This window comes from Pteronotus mesoamericanus, unplaced genomic scaffold (assembly GCF_021234165.1).
Source record: "Pteronotus mesoamericanus isolate MK-2021 breed Mesoamerican mustached bat unplaced genomic scaffold, CSHL_Meso_final contig_52, whole genome shotgun sequence".
Classification (NCBI taxonomy): domain Eukaryota; kingdom Metazoa; phylum Chordata; class Mammalia; order Chiroptera; family Mormoopidae; genus Pteronotus; species Pteronotus mesoamericanus.
In genome coordinates this window covers 14,468,079-14,492,449 of record NW_026555189.1, presented here as the reverse complement: position 1 = coordinate 14,492,449, position 24,371 = coordinate 14,468,079, and positions in this window count along the sequence as shown.

Here is a 24,371-nt window from a genome sequence, read left to right as displayed (position 1 = left end):
AATTGAAAGGTAGTAATCCTACCTTGTCAAGTCTTCTATTTCCTAGGCTAAAAAGTCATTTCTTTTGGGTGGATCTTGTATGACTTCACTTGGACTTCACTCCTTAACTTATTATTTAAAACTGAGCATCTCCTCCAACACTGGGCTTCACAGCGTGGAAACAGTGATGTACTAACCAGACAGCCCCCGTCTACTACAGCAAGCAGGTAATAGGCAGTAAACAGATACCCAGGTTCTTTCCTCAGAGAATAAACTAGTGCTATTGTTTTGCTATATTTGCTTCCATTTTATTATAAGGAACAAACAACACAGTATGGCTAAAACCCTACTATGCATTCTTTCCCCCCTCTCTCCTTCCCCAGAGGTAGGATCAGTATCTGTAAGTTGATATGCATCTTGTTCATGCATGTTTTGCTATATGGATACATATGGATGTTTCCACAAATAATATGTAGTGTTATTATGAACATTTAAAATTTAAATAAAAACTCTTATACTGTGCATATCATTTTACATCTTTCCATTTCCACTCCACATTATATTTTTGAGACTTATCTGTGCTGATATACACATTAATTCATTTTAATCATTGTATAGCAATCCACTGTGTGAGTTAACTAGTTTATTTACTCCATCCCATTATAAAGGACACTTACCTGTAGGTTAATTAGGTTGATTCTAATTTTTAAAGTTCCAGTGATATATAATATATATACATACACACACACATATTATACAAATCTATAAGTGGAATGGCTATGCTACAGAATATGCATATCTACATCATGATTGGACATTAACAAATTGTTCACCCAAGTTACAATGACAATTTATTACCACTGTCAATATATGAAATAATATATTGTACTTGATCTCAAAAAAATTAATACAATTAAAGAGAAAAGATTATATAGGTCACATTTCCTAATTACAATCCAATAAAACTAAAAATGGTTACTAAAGGCTAGCAAAAACAAAATAACTTGAAAATTAAGAAGCATACTCCTAAATAATTGAATTATAAACCTAGGAAGCAGTGAGGAGACAAACACATATCAAAAGCTATGAATGTTAACAAAAAACTGTACTCAAGAGAAAATGTATATCCACAAATCAAATACATAAATTTAAAAATGCATTTACTTCAGAATTAAAGTATAAGGAAGCATTATGAAATGTAACACTCATCTTAATAAATCAGGAAAAGAAAATTTAAGAAAAGGAAAGAGAAATTAATGAAGTCTTTAATTAATAAAATTGTAAAAGTGGTAATGACAGTTAAATCTAAAAACAGTTCCCTTGAAAAGACCAATAAAACAGACAAATCAGGAGTTTTGTTAAGGGGGTAGGAAGGCGAGAAAGAGAAAGAAATATGCAAGATTTGGAGAAAGAACACAAAACTGCAAACAGAAGGAGATTAAAAGAATTAAGGGAATCATATTAAGACTTTATGGGCTCAGTAGGAAACTTAGAGGAAATATATGATTTCCTCAAAAAACATAAATTATGAAAATTGACTCAGGAAGAGAAAAACTAGGATACTATATTACTTTAGATAACATTGGAAAGACAATTTAAATTTATCACTGAAAAATGCAAGATAGACTAGTTTAAAGTTGATTTTCATACATCATTTATTAAATAGATAATTCAAATGTTATATGAGCTAGCTCAGACCATATAAGAGAAAATATTTGCAAATCATGTACTTGATAAAGGACTTATAATCCAGAATATATAATGAACTCTTCTAACCCAATAATAAAAGAACAAAGAACCCAATTAAATATGAGCAAAGGGTTTCAACATATTTTTCTCCAATAAATGTAAACAAATGGTCAACAGGCATGTGAAAAGATGTTCAATATCATAATCATTGGGGAAATGCAAATCAAAACCACAATAAGACACCATTTCAAGCGGTATGGCTATAACAGAAAAGATAATAACAAGTGTTAGCAAAGATGTAGAGAACATGGAACTTTTATATAGTGTTGGTGGGAATGTAAAATGATGCAGCCACTTTAGAAAACATTTTCACAGTTTCTTAAACTACTAAATATAGAGTGAGCATGTGACCCAGTAATTCCACTCCTAGGTATGTAGTTAAGAGACATGAGTACATATGTCCAGAAAAAGACTTGCACATGAATGTTCATAACAGCATTATTCACAAAGCCAAAAATTGGAAATAGCTCAAATGTTCAAAAACAAATGGATGGAGGAATAAAATGAGATATACTCATGTGATAAAAAACAACAAAAAGGAATTAAGTTCTAATACATGCTACGATCTTGAAGAACCTTGAAAACATTATACTAAATATAAAGTCAAAAATGACAACATATTGCATGATTCCACTTATATGAAATATTTGGAATAAACAATTAGGTAGAGACAGAAAGTAGAGCCATGGTTGTCTAAGAATGTGGAGAAATAATGGGAAGAGACCGCTAATGGAAATGGGGTTTCTTTTTGGAGACAATAAATGCATTCTAAAATTAGACTGTGGTGATGGTTGACAATTCGGTATTAAAAAATATTGAATTGTGCAGTTTAGATGGGTGAACTGTGCAGTATGTAAATTGTACCTATATAAAGCATTTGTTTAAAAGGGAAAGAATGGATTGAAAACCCAAGATGAGTCAGACAGGCCCACACTTGGGGCCTGGTGCTGCGGCAGCAACCCGCTTCCCCTGCGAGACTCCGGGCCCTTTACCTCTCCCAGCGTTTGCTTGAACGTGAAGTAAAAAAGAACCTAAGCCTTTGATTCTTTTATGGAAATTTATGTTACATGAAAATCACCATTCTGCTCCAGAGGAAATATCTCATTGTAAATGGTATGTCTATCCCCAAATTCACAGCTAGAAATAACTAAAAAGCATGTTTTGAAATTTTAAAAATAATAAGTTCATGGAAAAATGTATTTATAACATCAACAACCTTGATGCCAAAATGAAAAATTAATTGTGAAGTGATTTGAGAAGGCTGGATCAATGAAAAAAAATTTTAAACCATCAATTTTATATATATGCATCAATTTTATAAATACACATACATACACACATTTATATGCATGTGTGTAATTCTCAGGTATTAATTAGTTTCTTTATATAGTAAACTTTTATTCTGAAATATGCTAGTTACAAAAATAAATGATAACTCAGTGTCATTAATATTCATTTGGGAACAAATTATTGACTCAGATTTAATGCATATACACCTTTTTCCAAAAGTGCTGTGGAAAGTTAACCAATAATTAAGTATGGCTAATACTGAAAAAGAAAACTACATCATATATCAAGGTTGATTCACAATTAAGATCTTTCTTGAGAACATGATAATGTACGTATCTTTACAGCCACCTCAAAACGTGTGGCCTCCCTCTTCTGGCCTCTCTAAGAGGGCCCAGGTGGCCAGCGTAAGGTCACAGTGGTGCCTCATAAAAGCCCACTCCGGTGTCCTGCTTTTGAACCTTCTCCATAGCATTTGCTGTCGGCATGGCCTCACACTCTTCTCCGGCGTTCCTAAGTGAGAAGCCCTATTCCAGCTTCATGCCCTGGCCTCCTGGGTTAACATTCTGATTTGTGACTCTGGCCCCATACATGTGTGGTGTTAGAGGTTATGTTTGGAAACCTTCGGTGAGTGAGAACTACACCCCAGAACCTCCATCCTTCTCCCTGGACTGGAGGTAATAAGGATAATTATTATTAAGCACAAAGCATAAGCGGAGATGGATATAGGTGCTTTGTACAGACTGACTTTCAATCCACGTGGCCACTCTCCCCCATGGCATTTCAATGGGGCACCCTTTAAATGCTTTAGGGTCCCGCATGCACTCAATCAACTCGTAAGGGCAGGTCTGGACTACTTCACTCCCGCACCAGTGTTTCCGTCAGCCTGGCGAGGACACCTGTAGGATCATCTGGACAGTCTGTTACACACACGGGTTCTCCAGCCCCAGCCCAGATCCACTGAGTCAGACCGGGTGGTGGGAGAGCGTTTTCCAGAATCTCAATACTTCACGGTTTCCTTTGGTGATTCGGCCACATGCAAATTCGAAACCCACTGCATTATTTTCCCTTGATCATTTAGTACAGGATTTCAGCAATTTCCTAAAAAGATTCAATCCCCCAGTGGCCAAAATGCACATCACCAGCATCATTTCCACCATAGACAGGGGAAGATTTTCTCAGACTTTTCGATCCCCATGTGTTATACTGTTAGTGAAGCATTATGTACTAGAAAATACAAAAGGAAAAAAAATAACAAAAAATTACCCAGTGTGCTTGTGGCACCATTTGACTGAAAAAATGAGATCAAGAATCAGATTTTTGCCTGTCCTTATTCAAACATCTGTAGAGGACCCCTGCTCCCCCAAAACTCACATGGCTAAGCCGCAGGCTTGTACCAGAGCTACTAACCGCTCTGGCTAATGACTTGATGTTGGGTTTCCAATCACAGTCCTTTTGCTCCTACTTAGTTACAAGCTCCACAGGCAAGGAGAGATGTCAGTAGCTTTTACACTTGAGAAAAAGGCCCCTCAAGTGGGAAGGGTTTTACTGGGTGATTGGTAGAAAGGATGTGCTTAGGATTTAGCTACCCAATTGCGTGTACTGTCTCCGAATTTAATCTTCTCCCACACCCAGCACAATGCCTGGTTAATGGTGAGTAGCTTCGTAAACACTTACCAGGTGAATGAGTCAAGGCACTCATCATTTACGCGTGAGTATCAGAACCGAAGAGACCTCTGATAGACTTGTTTCAAACATCTCCATCTCTTTGTACAGTTGAGAAAACATGACCACTGGGATCACTGGTCAGAACTCGACTCCTTTCCACAGCAGGATGAGGTCACTCCCTGGCTTCTCGATATTTCAGAGCGCTTGGTTGACGGTGTGTTGTCCCAGATAAAGGTCAGTATGAGTTTCTGACCTTTCATAGATTTCTCAGGTATATAATATTGTTTTCCGAAACCACGGACTTCAGGCAATATTATTTTTATTCTCATTCTTTATTTAGTATTGACACTTGCCACATGCCTGACCCCCCCCAAAAAAAAAGAAAAGGAAAAGAAAGAAAGAAAGAAAAGAAAGAAAGAAAGAAAGAAAGAAAGAAAGAAAGAAAGAAAGAAAGAAAGAAAGAAAGAAAGAAAGAAAGAAAGAAAGAAAGAAAGAAAGAAAGAAAGAAAGAAAGAAAGAAAAGGAAGGAGAAAGAGAAATTTTATTGAAAGACAAATAGAAGAAAAGGTTGCAGAGGATAATTTCAAGCAAAAAAAAAAAAATCCTCACTGAGCTAAAAGTGTTGAAGTCTTGAGTACCCCTTTCAGGATAAAGTTTCATTCTCACGGATATGACAAACATTTTCCCTGAAGAAGAAGTTTAGCGCATTATATAAATACCCCAACACATATGCAGTGGTAGTAATAATTAGTTTTCTCCCCTTTCATCTCTGTTGTTTCTGCCCACACATATTTCCTATTTCAAGCTTTGGTGTAACAAATGCATCTTTCAAACTGGAAGCCCACGCCTTATTTGCACAAACACAGGTCTCTTTATCGCCACGTGCAGTCTCCTCAGCTCGCGGGAGCTGAACAATGAGGCATTTTCTTCTCTCCCTGGCCCCAGAGCTCTGACAGAATGCACTTAATTTCCATGTAAAATGTAATCTGCAGATAATAACGGGTCACTCACAGCAATATTGTTCCACCCGCCCTGATCACCCATTGTTGCGCTAATTGTGGGATAATGTAATAGACAGCTAAGGCTCGCAGATGGAATTAGACGGGGCATTTTGTTTTTGTGATGCTATGAAGAAGGATATAAGTAAAAGGGCCAACAAATGCCACAGGCCTTGCCTCCCTCTCCTAAAGTGGCTCAAGAAACAAAGGTAGGGATCCACCTGTGCAGGCGGCTTTGATTGCCCTGCTGTCGCCTGCAGAGTCCACAGGATGTTGGTGTTTCCCTGCGCACGGCTGGGCCACTTAAACGCTTTACCATGCCCGATGAAACACCTCCTGGGAAGAGAAGCAGCTGAGGGTAGACAAATGAATGCTTGGATGGGTGACAATCACTCACTGATTAGTCGTTCCGTCTCCCAAATGTTTCTAAAATATTGATTTCGACCCTCCTAGATCCTTCCTTCTAAGCCCAAAACAGAAGCAGAGGTTCTTTCTGTACAGAATGACTTTCCTCAGCGTAGAAACCTATATTTGCCCACGCATGGCATGTTCCTGAGTGTTTGTGTTGGCGAAATCAGGAACTATTGTAAAATAGGAGTACCAGGAAGCAGGGCCCACAAGGCGACCAATTTCAACAAACCCCCTTGTTGATTCCATAACATTATTTTCTTACTACAAAGATAACGCATGATCATTGTAAATTATTTGGAAAGGGTGAAGAAAGCAGAAAGAAGCCCACCCTCCAGAGAACCTGGCTATGCAGATAACGGAGGTGAAGCGAATTATTCTCTGAAGGGACAGCGGAAGCGGTGAGAGGGTGTGAGTACAAGGCTTGGAAACTGATGTCTGTAAAGAGCGCACGCGTCCCCCTTCCGTGTCTGCATCTCTGCTGGGCCCAAGGATGATGCAGAGGTGGGCGCCTCACGCAGGGGCCCCCAGCTCCTCGCCTGCTGGGTCGGCTCAAAGCTCGGCCGGCGCCAGGGCTCGAGGCCAGACAGGTCATCACGCTGTAGAAGAAGAAAGGGGCTGGCCCATTCCCTGCTCTCCTTGTCCAGTTTGGTTTGGTGGGTGAAGATGGGAAACATATTCACAACCGGGAGAGAAAGAGAAAGATGGAGACGTTCGGAGGTGCTGGGACGTGGAACCAGAGAGAGTGAGCCTTGGGTGGGGGCGGGGGGAGGAGGGAACCAGAGACAGTGGGTGGAGCTAAGAGAAAGGCACTGAAGGAGGCAACAGAGTGACAGAGAGAGAGCAGGGGACCGGGAGCGAGCAGGACAGAGGCAGAACACAGGGGGACGGGGGATGGAGAAAAAGAGAAGGCTGGGCAGAGATTGAAAGAGAGAGAGAAACCCAGTGTGCGGCAGAAATAAAATAGAAACCAACAGAGCTGTGTGGCCGCTGAGGAGAGAGGGGCCTGTCACACAGACTGAGCCTGAGGCTGCCGGCCGAGGCAGGTGTGCGTGCGTGTGTATGTGAGTGTGATGGATGGATGGATGTGTATGTGAGTGTGTGTGTGCATGTGACAGGTATATATGCAGGTATGGAGTGGTGCATATGTGAGTATGTGTACATGTGAGTCTATGTACATATGAGTGTGTATGCATGTGACAGGTGTATGTGTGTGTCAGGGGAGTTATGTGGTGCGGCTGTCAGCCAGAAGGGGCCTTGGACAGGCTCAGGATTTGAAAGCCTTCTGTCACTTTTACAGAGCACTAAATTCTTTGAGCACCTCAGGAAGCCCCGAAAAGAGCTTTTCCCTTTATTCTTCTTCTCTCCCTTAAAAAGCATCAGTTTCTCCCTCATCCCATCACTTTGTCAGTAACTTCATGGCTCTCTCTGGACTGCACCCACACGTGCAGATGTCGCGTAGGGTCATTCTGTAGGCGGTGTGAGGAGGGGCGGGGGCCGCCCAGGCAGGAGAGGGGGCCAGTGCAGGCGTCAGGCCCAGCCGCCCCTGGGCACCAAGGGCTAGGGCGCATTCCTAGCTGACACAGGAAGGGAGAGACGGAGGCTCAGTCCTTCGCAGTGAGTGGGTGGCCTCCTCCACACAGGAGGTTGGCTGTGGGTCCATGGGCAGAGAGCAGCAGGCCTCAGGGTGGAGGGATGTGGGACCCTGGGCACAGAGATTAGGACAGAGTTCTAGAAGCCAGTATGGGGGTGCAGTGAAGAGAAAGATGGGTCTGGGGACATGGCAGCCTGAGGGACCCCGAGTTCTGAGAACAAATGGAAGTGGAGGAAATCCACAATGGGCGGGGGGTCCCCAGGAGAGGTAGCCAGCTCCTCCATCCCAGGTCACAGCGGTGACTTGACTCAAAGCCTCACAAGGTGGATGGAGGACAGCAGACTGCATCTCCTGCCTGCGGAAGCGTCTCGGGTCCTCAACAATGGCAGACATGTCTGTGAGGTGGGGAGAGAAGATAGACATGGTCCCCACCCTACAGGTGTGCCCAGGTGCATAGGGGGCACAGATAAACACACACACACACACACCCCACCCCCACCCCCCTAGGAAGAGATTAACTTGACATCATGCTCCTCAGAGCGAGGTCCATGGCCGACACCCTCAGCACCACCTGGATGCTTGGGAGAGGCGCAGAGTCGCAGGCCCCCCCGCAGGCATGTTGCATCAGGGTCTGTCTGAAGGAGAGCACGTCAGTCTGAGCAGCGGTGCTCTGTGCGGCAGGAACTGGGTAAGGCTTCGCACAGGTGTAACGCTTCAGCACCGGCATTACGGAAAACGAAGTCAAAAAGATTCTGCATTAGTAGCTCAGGGTAGCATAGCTATTACCGGACAAAAGCTGGTCTCAAACTCAGGTGTAATGACTCAAAATTGAACTTGTTAAACCAAGACACCACTCAGTCCCGGCTACTCTGGGCCGATACCAGAGCGGAGTCCTAATTACATCCATTAGCTATAGGCATACCTCATTTTACTGAGCTTCGCTTCTTTGTGCTTCACAGATGTTGCGATTTTTACAAATTGAAGATGAGACCCTCCACCAGCAAAAAGATGGCGGTGCACTTCCCTGCGGTGGTTTGAAACCGAACCTGCGGCAGCAACAAGGGATGCCTGTACTTGGATTCTCTCAGCAGCCTGTAGAATGTTTTCCCCTGCTCACCGAGGAAGAAACGGTGGGCTCCTGGAGGTCAATGACTCTTTCTAAAGCCACACAGATAGCAAGAGGCGGAGCTGGGATTCAGACACACAGCCCCCCGACTCCTGACCCTGCCTTTGACTGTTGCTGCTGCTCCATGTCGCCCCATGGTTTCCTGCTGTGCTTTCTAAAGTTGGAAACTATGGTCTGGTCTCAGCTGGCATCCTGTGGCCAGCAGGCAAGGACCACGGAAGCCCCACGTGGAGGGCAGGCAGTCGGATCTGGGCATGTGCTGGCCGACAGCACAAGGACTTCCATTCAGCCTGCATTTGGAACCCCACACTGGGGTCAAAACTGGAAATTTGTGTTCTTTGTGCCTGAGCCACACAACGAATGTCTTCCCATGGACATAGGCTGGAACCCCTGGAGCTGCCAGCCTGTGAAAGTTCAAGGAAACCGGGTTCCCAGAACATCTTGAGGTTTCCTGGTAGCAGAACTATCTAGGGGACATGACTGCTCGATTGTTTCTCTAATTATAACAAGATGTTCTTCCCACCAAACTCAGGTGGCACTTCCTGTCCCCACACACTGCTGCCTCTGACGCAGGCAGCCCAGGATCCCTGCCTGCCCATCTGCAGTCATGTGCAGAGAGCTGACAAAGGAACGCAGGTGAAACTTCTCCAGACTGTTTTCTGAGTGGCCAACTCCCCCGGCCCACGTGTGAACACGTATCTGCGTAGGCGGGAGCTTCCAAAGTCCAAACAGCACGCTTGTTGCACTCTGTTATACAAAGACTAGCAAAATCCGGAAATCAGATCAAATCAGGTGACTCTGAAAATATGCATGGACCATGAGGGATCCCTCAGGGACAGGAGCTTTCAGAAATCTCTGCCACTACAGTTCTGATTTTCTGAACTGCCTTTCTGAGCCCGCCCTCTCTGCGGCCCAGCTCGCCCCCGGGGCAGGCTGGAGGCCACGGGCGCCTCAGGTGCCTCGGAGGAGTGGAGCAGCTTCCTAATTAGGCAGGTGTCAGGCCAAAGAGGAAATATCATTAGCGATTGCTTGTGAAGGAGGATCGCTTAGACCTTGGCTGGGAAGGGAGGTGACTATCGGCCTTCGGGGCCTGCAATCAGGCTATGAAGCCCCGGGCTCAGGCGTGGCAGACAGGGATTGAGGAAGCCGGAAACCGAGGACGACAAGCCCTCCTGTCACTGAGCTTCAGGATCACCAAACAGGTACAGGAATATTCGGCAAAAGTGGTGCCTGTGCGGCTGCCTTCACTGTAAACATGTGACAGGCAGGCCGGCTGACTGTGGGGAAGTCACCTCGGGAACAAGACCAGGGCTTTCAGCTCTACAAATGCTTTTGAGATTAGAGCAGCCCCTCGGTGGCTTTGACTTTAAGTGGCGATTGTTCTCTAGAGAGAAATCAGCCTCGGATTTGCCAGCACTCGTGGGCATGAGGAAGGAAGTTGTTCCAGCAGGGAGGGAGGCTTTTACCCAGGAACCTGGTGCAGGTTCGGAAGGAGAGAGAGATCTTCAATTCCAGGTGTCAGTTGATCGGCTGCAGGAGCCCTGTGGCCGGAGCGGGGCCTGAGATGACAGTGGCACGAAACCAGAGTCGCCCCTTCCCCAGGGGAGGGCTTCTCCGGGGGCACAGCCGGGCAAGAGCAAGCTGGGATTTTCCATCGAGAACCCCGGCTTGGAGGACCTGACCCAGCTTGTCTCTTCGCCACCCTAACCCGAGAGGGATAAACACTGTTTCTGGTTTTAGTGTTTCTCGCTGAATTGTCATTTATATACCGCAAAATTCTCAGATTTTAAGTGCGCCGCTGATTGAGTTGTGGCAAATGTATTACTCTGTGACCACCATCTCAGGGAAAACAGGGAGCATTCCCATCACCTCAGATTGTGCCCCTTGCCCTGTTTAGCCAATTACTCCCACCCACCCACCCGTCTCTTCCTGGGGCAATCACTGTTCTGCTTCCTATCACCACGGGTTACTTGTGCTGGTTCTAGAGCTTTATAGAAATGGAGTCAAACAGTGGGTATTATTTTGTGTCTGGCGTCTTTCACCCAGAAGAATGCTTTTAAGATTTGTCTCTGCTGTTGTACACAAGTTGGTTCCATTGTATTGCTGAGTGGTATTCCATTACAAGAATATAACACAGCTTGGTTATCCATTTACCTGTAGCTGGATATTGGGACTAATGACAGTTTTGGCTATTATGCATAAAGCTATTAGGGACATTATTGTACAAATCCTTTTGTGGAAATACCCATTCATTTCACTTGGGTAAATATCAAAGAGTGGGATTTCTGAGTCAGAGAGTAGGTGTATTTTTAGCATTCTAAAAATCTCCCCGATCATTTCTCAACATAGTTGAACCAGTCTACATTCCCATCAACAATACTAGCGCTCCAGAATGCTCCGCATCCTGGCCGAAGCCTTGCCCGGTCAGCATTCTTCACTGCAGCCCTCCTCATGGTCTGTAAAGCGGAACTGCCGGGTGCCCTGATTTGCACTTCCCTGATAACTGAGTGGTGCATCTTCTCACACACGTATTGGCTAAGCGCGTATTTTCTTTTGCAAGTCTTCATCCATTTTCTTATTGGGTTATTTGTTGTTTTATCATCAAACTCTACAAGCTCTTAGTATGTTCAGGCTCAGAGTCCTTTGTACTATTTTTTCCCTGCCTGTGACATTTTGTACGGTGTTTTTTGTCAATTTAATAGGAGTTGGTAATTTTACTAAAGTCTAATTTATTTTGTATGATGAGTGCCTTTTGAGTCCTATCTAAGAATTTTCATCTACCTCAGGATATGAAGATATTTTTTTGTTTTTGGTAGAAGTTGTCTTGTTTTAGCTTTTATGCTGAAGTATATGATCCTTCTCACATTACTTTTTGTGAAGGTGCATGAGGGTAAGGCCTGAGCTCCCCCTTTTTTCCATATAGGCATCTGGTTGATCCAACACTATTTTTTAGTAACTGTTGTTAGAAACATCTTCCAGCACTATTTCTTGAAGACTTTTCTTTTCCCATTGAATTGCCTTGGCACCTATAGATGTGAGTTTGTTTATGGAACCTCCTTTCTGTTCCAATTGGCTTATCTATCCTCACAATACAACCACACAATCATCATTAATGAAGCTCTCATTAAGTGTTAGAATCAGGTACTACAACTCCTCTGTCTTCTTTGTCAAGATGGTTTTGGTTATTCTAGGACCTTTGTGTTTGCATATAAATTTTAGAATCCTCTCATCAATTAGTACAAATAAGACTGCTGGGACTTAATTAGAAAAATATTGAATCTATAGAATAATTTGGGAGGAATGGCATCTTAGTATTGAATCTTCCAATCCCTGAACATAGTAAATCTTTCTTTTTCTTTTTTAGGTCTTTAATTTTTTTCAACAGCATATTGTAATTTTTATATTACAGGTCTGGCTTATATTTTTAAAAATATTATCCTCAAATACTTTGTTAATGTTTGTTAATGCTGTAATATTACCTTAAACATTATTTTCCAATCACCATACTCATTATCAATTGCCACTGTACAGTAAACCACCCAACAATTTGGTGGCTTAAATAACCGTGGCCATTTATTTTCTCTCATGATTTCTAGCAAGAATTTGGAGCCAATTAAATGGGAAGTTCCAGCTCAGGGGCTCCCCTAAGGTCTCAGCAGAAACATAGATAGGGCTGCAGCCACCCGACGGCTTGACCAGGACTCAGAGATGCCACTGCAAATTAGCGCACTCATATGGTGGGCAATTTGGTGCCGATCCCGTTGCCCCTGTGAGCCTCCCATGAGCGGCTGGGCTGTCCTCACGGGCTTCCTCCACAATAAGTGATCCAAAAGACTGAGGCAAAAGCTGCGTTGCCTTTTCTGAGCTGGTCTCAGAAATCGCGCATTGTTCCTCTTGCCTTATTCTATGGGTCAATTAAGGCAGCTCTGCTTCAGTGTCTGTGGAGAGTACACAGGAAATCAATAGTGAGAGGCAAGAGTCCCTGGGGACCATTTTAGCCTCGTTACCAGCTGTATAGAAATAGAACTGATTTCTGTATGCTGATCTGTACGCTGTGTCCTTGATAAATTGACATTAATTTTAGAGGTTTTTTTAAAAGATACCTTAAGGTTTTTCCTATGGAAACAATCATGCCATCTGCGAATAAAGATATTTTTTCTTCCCAATCTTATGCCCTCTCATTTTCCTTCTTTACTGCACGGGCTAAAATATGCAGTACAGTGTTGAGTAAAAGTGGGAAGAACAGACATCTATATCTTGTCTCTAGTCTCAGGAAGAACACATCCAATATTGTACCTTTCGGTCCGCTATCAGTTTTTCATGGATATCTTTTATCGGCTTGAAAAAGTTTCTTCCTATTCCTAGATTGCTGAGTTCTTTTTCTCCCCTGCATGAACACACATGGGCATTGAATTTTGTCAAATTCTTTTCCCCACATCTATTAAGGTAATCACATAATTTTTCTCTTTTATTTTGTTAATGTGGTTAATTACATTGGTTTAGCATGCCCAAATCAATCAATCTTGCATTCCTGGAATAAATCCCAATGATGCATTATCCCTTTTATATATTTCTGGATTCATTTTTCTAACATACTTTTAGTACTTTTGCATTCATAATCATGAGGGCTATTAGAGTATAATTTTATTTGCTAATAATATGCTTGTTAGGTTTTGATATCAGTAATATTGACCTCATATGTGTTTCCTAGTCCTCTGTTTTCTGAAAGCCATCTGTGTAAGATTAGTGTCATTTCTCCCTTAAAAGTTTCATGGAATCTACAAAAGCAGCCATATGGATCTAGTAGGGTTTTTATGTCGGTAGTTTTTTTCCTAGTTGGGCTTCTTTAAAATCTATATTACTATTCATAATCTCTCTTGTGCTAGTTTCAGTACATTGTCAATTCCAAGAAATTTGACATTTTGCTTCAGTTGACAAATATATTGGCACAAACTTGTTAGTGTTGTAGTATTTATAGGATCTGTAGTTATTTCTCCTCCATCGTCCTGATACTGGCATAAAGGTGTCCGTTCTGTAATATTTGCAGGGCATGCAGCTGTGCAGAAGAGCGCTCACACAGCAGGTAGGACTGCTGTCATTTGAAAGGGCTGCTTTCAAGGTTGACCCTTGGCTGGTACCTAGAAACTTGGGCTTCAGGGGGACCTTCACCGTCCCATCTGATCCGAGTGGCTGGCCTGAACCTACGCTGTGCAAACAACATGGTGAATGCTATGTACCTGCCTGCCCTCCGGGAACCTGGCGGTTCGGTACATGCTGGAGACAGGCATTCGTGGCAGCCTTCGGTGAGCCTCTGGACATGGAGTCCCTCACGAACCTCAGACACGTCACATGAGCCGCTCTGACTCACCGCATGGGCACTGCGCCTGCCATCTGTGGTTCCCCTGAGAGCAGGCTTTTCCAAGTTGTGTCTTGTTTCCTCTGGGTTTCGCCCTGTGAACCTTTTCTCTTCGCTGATTTTGCTTTGTCTATTTTTGCACCTTTTTGCTGTTCGAGATCTTAGGCCTGAGTTCATCTCTGTGCTGAGTCTTCTGAGTCCTAGCGCATCATTGGACCTGGGTCATCTAGGGAACACCAACACAGCAGCATTTTCTCCTCTACCACATTGATATTAGTAATTTATATTTCCTCTCTCTTCCCTTGGTTGGTCTAGGAATGCTTTTAGAGAACAAACTTTGACCTTGTTGACTTTCTCTGTGGGTCAGCATTGGTCATTCTTGGTCAGTTTTCTATGTCATATTTCTAATCTTATCTTCATTATTTCCCCTGATTTTTACTTTGTGATTAATTTGTACTTTTACTTGCTTCCTATGGTGGAAGCATAGATCACTGATAAGCCTAACCCCTTTTCTAATACAAACACTTAAAGTTATATATATATTTATAAGTATTTCTTTAGTTACTGCCCATAAATCTTAAAATGTTTTTGAAAGAAATTACCATTGTGATTACCCCCCATTGTGATTTCTACTAATATTCAAATATTTGGGGCTGTTCCAAATATCTTATTGTTATTGATTTCAAATATTATTCTATTCTTGTCAGAGAATATATTCTGTATGATTCCAACCAGTTGATAGTTATTGAAATCTCTTTTAAGGGCCAGCATATGGTCTATCTTTGTGAATGTCCCATATGCTCTTGAAAAGAACATACATCCCACAATTTCTGTGTATATGTTCCATAAATGTCAGTATGCTCATTTGTACTTATGAAATAGTGTTCTTTATCCATGGAAATACCCCCTGTTTTAAAGTCTACTTTGTCTGATGTGCAATATGAACTTTCTCATATTTATACTCACATAGGGCATTAAGGTTCTTCTCATCATTTTTCTATCCTTTTGCTTTCAACTCATCAGTTTACATTTAAAAGGTCTCTCTTAAAAATAACATGTACTTGGTTTTTGCATCATATTCAATGTGAAAATTCCTGCCTTTAAGTTGGAAAGTGTAATTCATTTGCATTTGATGTAAGTATTGCTATCATTTGGATCAATTGTAGCAGAATGCTATTTATTTCATTATACTCTTGTTTAGGGGTTTCTTGTTTGTTCATTGTTTGTTTTTATATCTTCTTTTAGGTTACTTAAATTTTTGGATTTTCTTTTTAATCTACCCACCTGTATTGGCTTTTTCATTTTTATTTAGATCATTTTTATGATTACAATAATGATAACAATATGCGCCCTTAGCTTATCTAAGCCAAATTTGAATTAACATCACTTTATATATAATCTAAGCAGCTGAAAAAATATGCTCCTATCCTGTCTTAGTACTACCACCACATATCTAACCTTTAATCAACCTCAACTTTGTTATTTTTGCTCTAGATAGTCCATTAAATTTTATAAAATTGGGGAAAGAAAATATACTTTTCATGTTCCCTCTTCCCCCCTTAGATTTAATTGTCCACTTGGTATTATTTACATTCAACCTCTCTGCAGTTTGTCTTATAGTGTGAGCCTTGATATATTTAATATATTCCCAGCTTTCATTTATCTTTAAAAAATCTTTATGTTTTTTATTTTTAAAAAGGTATTTTCAAACTTGGTGGAACAATCGATGTGATAGTTACTCCCCGCACATCACCCCCTGACACTGTAAGATATTACACCTTTATCTTTGGCCCCTGGTTTTTCTTCCTTTTTAAATAATAAACGTACTGTCATTCTCCTCTGGGGGCTCTTGTATATGTCTCCCACCTTCCCCCCACCCTCCCCGCCACATGCAGTGCTTTGAAGGCTTTTTCTTTTACCTTGTTTGACAGCAGTCTAACGATCATGTGATTTTCTTTGTATTGTACTTGTTCTTCCTGGGGTTTCCTGAGTTGATGATTTTGCTCAAACATTGAAAAAGTCTGGCCAATATTTCTTCAAATACACTTTTTTTCTAATTCTCACTTCCCTCTCCCTTTGGACACAATTATAGGTTTTATTTTCATTTTGTTTCATTTTTTCATGTTTCCAGTCTTTCTCTTTCCTCTGCTCTTTATCTGGATGAATACTGTTAATGTGTCTTTAAGTTTATAAATACTTTCTTTTGTTTGACCCAATATTCTTTCAATCCATCCAGTGATTCTTTTCAGGTTTTGGCTATTATACTTTTGACCATTTAATATCTCTATTTGATTCCTTTCTTTTTTATGTTTCCATCCCTTTTCTCAAGTTACTTGTCTTTAATTTACTATATCTGTCTCTAACATTTTATATTGGTTATTTAATTTTTTATTCAAGTGCAAATGCTTTTTCCCACTTTATTGAGATAAAATTGACAGATAACATTCTATAAGCTTAAGGTATACAGCACGTTGATTTAATACATTTATAAATTGCAAACTGATTACCACCATAGCATTAGCTACCACCTCCATCTGTGAAATAGTAACTTTTGCAGGAGGTGATGAGAAAATGTTTTGATAATATTTAAGTCTATTCTCTTGGCAATATTCTAGTATATGATATGGTTTTATTAGCTACAATCACCATGCCATACATTAGATCCCCAAACTTGAGTTGGATGTCATAATTAATGTTGTAGAGACTCTGAATTTTGTTATCTCACATGGAACAATGTAGCTTTCTTCCCCTAATAGTCAAGTGTATTACTCACAGGTCATCTTCATCTGTAGCAATAGGCTTTCTTAGGGTGGCTCTGTGGTAGTTTTGTCCTCAATCTTGGGGAAAATCTCTTAGTGCTCAGAAAGAGTCTTTACTTCTAAGTTATGGCCTTTCTAGAGTTCCAATGAAAAGCAAAGGATATTTACCAAACCCCTTTCACTTAGAGGGATTCTAACTCCGTACTGTTAAACCTCTTGGCTCCTTCATCCTTAAAGCTGTTAATACTGCCTCTGGGCTCCATAGAGACTCATCCAAACTTGCATAGATGAGGATTCAGACTAAGATTAGAGAAGAATTCACATGTGGGTTTTTGGAGCTTCTCTGCGATTTTATTCTTAGAATTTTCCTCCTCAATGTTCCGGCATCTCTGGGAATTCAAAAACACTGTCTTCTGATTTCTCCGGCCAGATGACTGGCTTGGGCTCTAGCCATTAACTATTAGAGGATCTTCGGGGGGGAAAATAAATGTGTATCTTGCACAGCATGGCGCCTTTTTTCAAGGATCAAATCCTCACAGGTTTACACCTACTTTGGAGCATTCTTTGATTTGTCTAGCTTGTTTTTGTTATGTTGTATTCCTACTCCCCTCTCCCACCCAGCTGAATGATTAGTTTAATGCAAGCTGCACTATTACCTAAATTGGAACTCCTTGAGTAATCTTTATATATTCATTTGTCCAATAAGTGTTTGCTGAAACATCACCATGTGCCTTGCACTGGGTCACACGTAGGAGATAAAATGGTAAATAGAAACATAAAAGGACGAAGTGAAAGAATAAAAAAGAAGCCTACAATTCCAATCTTGGTGGAATTTAACAGTCTAACAAGAGACAGACACAAAGAAATCACACAAATAAATGTATAATGAGAGCCTGTAGCTATAAGAGCCTATAATAGTGTAATTTGAGCTGATCAAGGAGCGCCAAGAATTTGTCCCCGGGGAAGTAATAATGGAGCCATCAAGTAAATCTGCCACACCTGGGAAGTAGTCACGTGGTAATAGGACCTGAATCTCCTCTGCTGAGTCCAGGGGCACTGCCTGTCAATCAGCTGATCGGTTTGCACCTCCAGGTCTCACGCAGCTGAATCCGGGGATGCGCTGGATACTGTAACGTACAGGTGCACCCTTGATGTCAGCCCTCTGGGACAGCATCCTCTGGGACAGCACCCTCTGGGACAGCATCCTCTGGGACAGCATCCTCTGGGACAGCATCCTCTAGGACAGCGCCTTGGAGCAGGAAAGCTGGGCTTGGAGTCTGGAGGGAGGAAGGAGGTCCCGCCAGGCAGGTGGCTCCAGCGCAGGGACATGTGTGAAAGGATGGGGCCACTTCTAGCACATTTGAATAATTGTGAATAGATTTAAACGACAAGGACGGGATAGGACTAGAGAATGGCTGTCTTTGCTGACTTATAAAAGAACCAGAAAAAGAACAAGAAAAATTCCTTTATAGATTGAAAGTTCTGTTGGTAGCAGCAGAACAGGGAGACACACAGGACTCTGTTCCCTCATTGGAGCGCAGGGAATCCACCCCCAGGGAGTTGTGTTAGGACTGTAGGGGAAGCCCAGCGGGTCGCGGGGACAGAAGGCGAGGGCTCCCGCGTGAGCCCGGGAAGCAGCGGGGCGCACCTCCCGCAACACCGCGGCGAAGGGTTGGGTGCCCTTTCACTCCTTCACTCTTGTCATTGCAACTGCTTAATGGTCTTTTAGGAAGATTTATTCTGAGTCCTGTCAGCCGTATGGTAATATGAATATTTTCTCAACTGATCTTATAATAATGAAATAATTACAAATGGGTGACACACAGATACTTAGTCCCGTTTTTTCCTTTCTGTGCCACGGTAGACATTATGACTGAAGTTCCTGTTCTGATTAGCCAGCCCTTGAAACAATTTGCCTTTTGTAAATCCTCCTAGTCTAGTGGGAACATGAAAACTATCTCTTAGAAGGCATTCATTCTTTTAATAGGAATTATATTTTAGTTAACAGAGGTTCTTATGCTGTGATGGATATTTTTTAAAAATTACAGTGGCAAGAGGAAAGACATAAAAATATGCAAAGCCTGTCAGCAGCAGCAGCCCCGGGGCAGGCACAGGGCTGGCTGAGGCCACAGTGGCGGGTGGAGAGGCAGCGAACGGCGAGGCCGGGGAGGTTTGCTGTGGCCCAGTCGCATGTGGCCTTTCCAGGTACATGAAAGATTTTAGAACTTTTTTTTTTTAATCCTCACCCCAGGATATCCCGAGGACATTTTATTGATTTTAGAGAGAGAGGAAGGGAGAGAAAGAGAAAGAGGAGAAGAGTGAGAGGGCGGAGAAGAGAGAGAGGAGAGAAATACATCAATGTGAGAGGGAAACATCGATTGGTTGCCCCCCATACACGCCCTGACCAGGGATTGAACCCCCAAGCTTTTGCTGTATGGGACGATGCTCCAACCAACGGAGCCATTGAAGGGTTATGCAAGGAAAACTCTATAGTCAAATTCACATTTAAGAATGCCTCTCACTGCAGTATAAATGTGCATCTGAATGGACAAGGGCCTGTGGGCAGAGACAGAGAGGAGGCTGCAGCTGTCCCCCTGGTGAGGGTCAGCAATGACCAGGAGAAAGGCAGCAGGAATGGCGAGAGAGACATTCGCAGATTCAGGAGGTATTTAAAAAGAGCGAATGGACAGGTTTGGTCATTGATTGGGTATGGCATTTGTTCCAGGCTTTTCTTCCTCGTGTGTAGGTTTCTCCTTATCACGGTAGTGTTATCTTCTGTGCCTATTATACCCTGATTCTTTTTACTTAACATCATTATAATATACTGTTATTAAATGCTGTGTAATAATCTATTGAGTTTACACACCATAATCTAATCCCATTCTCCCCATTGTAAGTTGCTGAGATTGTTCTCCAGGTTTTGCTAATACTTGTAATTCCATGATTGATATCTTTGGGCATAAAGGACTTTCTTTATATCTGATTATCTGAAATAAATTCCCGCCAAAGGATTTACTAGGCTAAGATATATGATCATATTAAGATTCCTATGGCAATAAATGGATGCGCCTATAGTAACACCGTAATTGCATCATCTCTTTGGGGAAGCAGTCACATCAGGTTGATTACACTGAGATACTTTCATCATGGAAGGAATAGTCATTTGTCTTCACTGCCACAGACACGCATTCTGGATATAGATTTATTTTTGCTGCCCACAATGCACTGCCAGAACCACCGTCCACAGACACAGGACATTTCATTTGCCATCGTGGAAGAACACACAGCACTGCTTCTGAACATGGCATTCATTTTACAGCAAAAGTAGTTGGCTGAAACTCATGGAAGTCCATAGTCTTATAATATTTACATTCCATTCCCGCCAAAAGCAGCATTCTAGGGTCCTAGGATGATGGAATGACCGACCGATGAGTCCGTTACAATGCCTATTAGCAAAAAACACCCTGAAACTTTGGGGTTATATCTTAAAATATGCAGTATATGCTCTAAATTAGCACCTGATACACGATGTTATTTTTCCCACAGTCAGAATATGTGGTTCATAGAAATCAAAAGGTCGAAGTGTGAAGCTCTCCCATTATTAAAACCATTCACAGAATATTGGCCCCCTCTCCTCACAATGGTGAGCTCTTCTGATTGGAAAGTCTTTGTTCCCCTTGGGGAAATGTTTTTGTCAGGGGACATAATGCCCCACTGAATTGGCAGTCTCAAGGGCTACTTATCCATTTCAGGCATCTTACACTGCTCAGCCAATAAGGGAAACAATTACTACCCTAACTAGATGTTCGTTCTGATCATCAAGAGGAAATTAAGTCGCTGCTATACAGAGGGTCAGAAAGGACTATGGAACTTACTGGATTCTCTTGGACAAGTTTTAATATCCCTCCGTGCAATACAAAGAATTAATAGAAAGCTTCAGCAACTACAACAGAAGACAAACCAACTAAGAATTTAGGCAATTGAAGAGTGAAGATCGGGTTACCCACATAGTGAAGACCACAGATTAGTGGAGGTAATGGATAGGGAGAAGTTGAGTGTGGAATCCGTACTGGAGGATGGGGGTCACCGATAGCAACCAGGAGCAGCTACAGAAATAAAGGCTGAGCTCCATGCACGTGTGCTCACCTGCACACACGCTGCTTTTTTTTTCTCTTCCTTTCCCCTCACTATTTTATACATGACTTTTTAACAGCAGTTGAGAGCAAAAGTGGTATCCAGTTCAGTTCATAGTTAAAGAAAAGGGTTCTTAATTTAAAGAAAAACTCTTTTCTTTACATAAAAACAAAGAAAAATGTTCTTAAATGGTTTCAATCTGTATCCCATGGCAAGGTGAGTGAAATGGAACCATTTAGATAGAATATGGACAGAATCTTAGGGGAGACCCTGCTTCTTGAAGGATCGGCATAGAAAGAAGGATATTCCTGTCCTCAGTGACCATGGAGAACAAGTTTCAGCTCAGCATTAGAAAGAAGTTTCTACCACCAACACCCAGGAATGAAATGGGCCTCATTGTTTGGTGTTATAAGTTCCTTTCCATGGGAACCTAAATGACACTCAATGGGATTTACACATTACGTACAAGACTGTGAAAGTAAATAGGGTATTGTCACTGTTTTTGTTTTACATTGGAGGACTAATTGTCAGGGAGGTGATGCAACTCACCTATCATCATACCGCTAACAGGAGGGCTGTCTAACTCCGTCCGACAACAAGATGCTGTTCTCCATATTGCTGGTAATATGATAGGACTGAGAGGAAAGTTGATAGATTTTGTTTTCCTTCTAAGAGTGTTAGCTCTTCTTGAGAACCACGGAGCTCTTTCTGGGTCTCAGGCATGTTACATGGTCCTTTAATGTATATTAGAAAGGTATCGTTATAGATACTTAGGGAATCATTTACCCCATTAACCTCTAAAATTTCTAGAAAACTGGCATGCCGTTAACACAACCCAACATCAATAACTGTTGTCAGTGTATTCCTTACGTTGCCCTTACCTCACCGCCGCAGCCAAGCACAGCATATAGGTAGGCGTATGACACAGTTCACACACTTATATTCCAAATACTGTTTTTACAAGCATGTGCAGCTAATTGTAAGTTTCTCATCATTGTGCATACTGATGCATTTTTTTTAAAGTAAAAGATGGCTACACTGTTTAGGTACTCAGATATTTTTGTGCAAACCAATGTTTCTTTCAGTCGTATTGAGACATTGATATGCAACACTGTATACGTTTAAAGAACATAGCATGATGACATGAATTACAAAATCGTTAAAACAGTGCATCTTGTTAATATCCATCATCTTATATAAATTCAAGAAAAAGGGGGAAAACAACATGTTTTCATTTTTTCCTTGTGATGGGATCTTTTAGGCCACAGGGATGCCCAAACTTTTGGCGTCTCTGGGCCACACTGGAAGAAGAAGAGTTATTTTGGCCACACATTACATACACAAATACTAATAAAAACAAAAAAACCCCTCACTATTTAAAGTAAACTTCCGATTTTCTGTTCAGCCACATCCGTAGCCATCCTGGGCCACGTGCTGCCTTCGGCCACGGGCGGGACGCCTAGCAACCTTCAGATAAACTACCAGCAGTGTCCGTGTCCGCCGTAGTCCTCGCGTGGCATTGTACGTTGTATCCCCACTACTTATTCTTATAACTGGAAGTTTGTACCTTTTATCAACTTCATCCAATTCTCCTACCCCTACCGATACCTCCAGTCACATGAGATTTGGTCTCTTTTTCAATAGGTTTGGCATTGGGTTTTTCTTTTAATAGATTTCACACATAAATGAGATCATACAGGGTCTGTCTCTCATTTCTCTTAGCACAATTCTCTCAATGTTCATCTATCAATATATAGTTGCAAATGGCAGGATTTCCTTCTTTGTAATGGCCGAAGAGCAATTCGTTGCATATGTGTGTGTTTGTGTATATCACCATTTCTTTATACATTGAAATGTTGATGGATGCATAGGTTTTCTCCATTGTTGGCTCTTATGAATAATGGCGCAGTGAACATAGGGGTACAGACATCTCTTCCACATACCTATTTCATTTCCTATGACTATATCCGAAGCAGTTGAATTGCTGAATCATATGGAAGTTCTATTTTTAATTTTTGGAGGAAACACCATACTATTTTCCCGAGTGACAGTACCAATTTACAACCCCATGGACAGTGCACAAGTTTTTTTTCTTCTTCTCACCCTCGCCAACATTTGTTATCTCTGGTCTTTTTGATGCCATATTAACAAGTCATTTTAACAAGAATGAGTTGATGGGTCCTTTCTCCATTTCTTATTGGATTATTTGTTGAGGGGGGGCGGTTTCTCTTGAATAGTGTGATTTCTTTATATATTCGGGATATTAACCCTTTAGTATTTCTTCCCTTTCTGTAAATTGCCTTTTTATTTTGTGGATTGTTTTTTGTTTGTCTTTGCTGCACAGAAGCTATTTAGTTTGATGTAGTCTCACTTGTTTATTATTTTTTTGATTTTGTTCCCATGGGCTTTAGCTCTCTTACCCAAAAATTCATTGCCAAGATACATATCAAGGTGCTTTTCCCCTGTTTCTTCTAGGAATTTTATGGTTTCAGGCCTTACATTTAAGTCTTTAATTCTATTTTTGTGAGGGGTATAAGATAAGATGCAGTCTCATTTTTGTATATGTCAATATCAATTTTTCCAGAACCATTTATTGAAGAGACTGCCTTTTCTCCATTGAGTATTCTTGGCTCCCTTGTCAAATGTTAGTAGACTGTATATTCATGGGTTTAGTTCTGGGCTCTTTATTCTATTCCAGTGATCTATGTGTCTGTTTTCTAACCAGTACCATACTGTTTTGATTACCACAGCTTTATAGTACAGTCATATACCACTTAACAGTGTGGATACTTTGTGAGAAGTGTGTTGCAAGGTGATTTTGTCATTGTGTAAATACACCATAAAGTGTACTTACACAAACCTAGACGGTCTAGCCCACTACACACCTAGGCTATATTTTATAGCCTACTGTTCCTAGGCTACAAGCCTGTACTGCATGTTACTGTTCAATACAACACAAGATTAAATCAAGTACAAGAGAAAGATGATACAATCAGGAGAGGCAGTAAACACGAGGTATATGTTGCTGCTGACATAATATCACATACTGTTTTACAGCAATTTTTTATAGTAGAAAGAGTACACTCTAAAATAATGATAAAAAGTATATACTTGTAAGTACAGTATATACTTATACGTAAACCAGCAACTAGATATTCATTATCATCATCGAGGTTTATGTACTATTGCTACATGTCGCTGAGTTCGCTCTGACTCCTGGCGACCCTATGAATGAGTGATGTGCACAATGTCCTGTCCCCAACAGCCCTGCTCAGCTCCTGTGGACTCATGCCTATGGCTTCTTTTATGGAGT